Source organism: Salmo salar, unplaced genomic scaffold (assembly GCF_905237065.1).
Source record: "Salmo salar unplaced genomic scaffold, Ssal_v3.1, whole genome shotgun sequence".
Classification (NCBI taxonomy): Eukaryota; Metazoa; Chordata; class Actinopteri; order Salmoniformes; family Salmonidae; genus Salmo; species Salmo salar.
In genome coordinates, this window is record NW_025548707.1 from 75,830 (window position 1) to 77,500 (window position 1,671).

Genomic DNA, 1,671 nt, shown 5'->3' on the forward strand with positions numbered 1-1,671 from the left:
TGTGTTGCTGTCCTGGGGCTCTGTGGGGTGTGTTTGTGAACAGAGCCCCAGGACCAGCATGCTTAGGGGACTCTTCTCCAGGTTTATCTCTCTGTAGGTGATGGCTTTGTTATGGAAGGTTTGGGAATCACTTCCTTTTAGGTGGTTGTAGAATTGAACGGCTCTTTTCTGGATTTTGATCATTAGCGGGTATCGGCCTAATTCTGCTCTGCATGAATTATTTGGTGTTTTACGTTGTACTTGGGAGGATATTTTTTCAGAATTTTACATGCAGAGTCTAAATTTGGTGTTTGTCCTGTTTTGTGAATTCTTGGTTGGTGAGCGGACCCCACACCTCACAACCATAAAGGGCCATGGGTTCTATAACTGATTCAAGTATTTTTTTTAGCCAGATCCTAATTGGTATGTCTAATTTTATGTTCCTTTTGATGGCATATTATGCCGTTCTTGTTCTCTCTGTCTGGAGGACAGGAAAGAGACACATATCTCCTCTCTCCCCTCGTTGTCTCTGTCTGGAGGACTGGAGAGAGACACATCTCTCCTCTCTCCCCTCGTTGTCTCTGTCTGGAGGACTGGAGAGAGACACATCTCTCCTCTCTCCCCTCGTTGTCTCTGTCTGGAGGACTGGAGAGGGACACATCTCTCCTCTCTCCCCTCGTTGTCTCTGTCTGGAGGACTGGAGAGGGACACATCTCTCCTCTCTCCCCTCGTTGTCTCTGTCTGGAGGACTGGAGAGAGACACATCTCTCCTCTCTCCCCTCGTTGTCTCTGTCTGGAGGACTGGAGAGAGACACATCTCTCCTCTCTCCCCTCGTTGTCTCTGTCTGGAGGACTGGAGAGAGACACATCTCTCCTCTCTCCCTCGTTGTCTCTGTCTGGAGGACTGGAGAGAGACACATCTCTCCTCTCTCCCCTCGTTGTCTCTGTCTGGAGGACTGGAGAGAGACACATCTCTCCTCTCTCCCCTCGTTGTCTCTGTCTGGAGGACTGGAGAGAGACACATCTCTCCTCTCTCCCTCGTTGTCTCTGTCTGGAGGACTGGAGAGGGACACATCTCTCCTCTCTCCCTTCGTTGTCTCTGTCTGGAGGACTGGAGAGGGACACATCTCTCCTCTCTCCCCTCGTTGTCTCTGTCTGGAGGACTGGAGAGAGACACATCTCTCCTCTCTCCCCTCGTTGTCTCTGTCTGGAGGACTGGAGAGAGACACATCTCTTCTCTCTCCCCTCGTTGTCTCTGTCTGGAGGACTGGAGAGGGACACATCTCTTCTCTCTCCCCTCGTTGTCTCTGTCTGGAGGACTGGAGAGAGACACATCTCTTCTCTCTTCTCTCATCCCCTATTGTCTCATAAGGCCTCTCCTTTCTTGTCCTCCCTTTTCCGTCTCTCAACTCATCTCTTCCCTTCCCTTTATACTCCCCATCATACAGCTTTGAGTGTTGTTCAAATTCAGTCTTTTCAGTCACGGGGTGCATCCCAAATGTCATCAAATTCCCTACATAGTGTACTAGTTTTGACCAGGGCCCATATGGGAATAGGCTGCCATTTTGGACACTCACACTCTTCTTCTGAATATCAGAGACCGTGGTTTGAACACGTTTTGTATTTGTGCAGCGAAGGACAGAGAGGCTATTCAGTCCATCTAATTGAGAAGAGGTGAGATTCAGTGTTTCC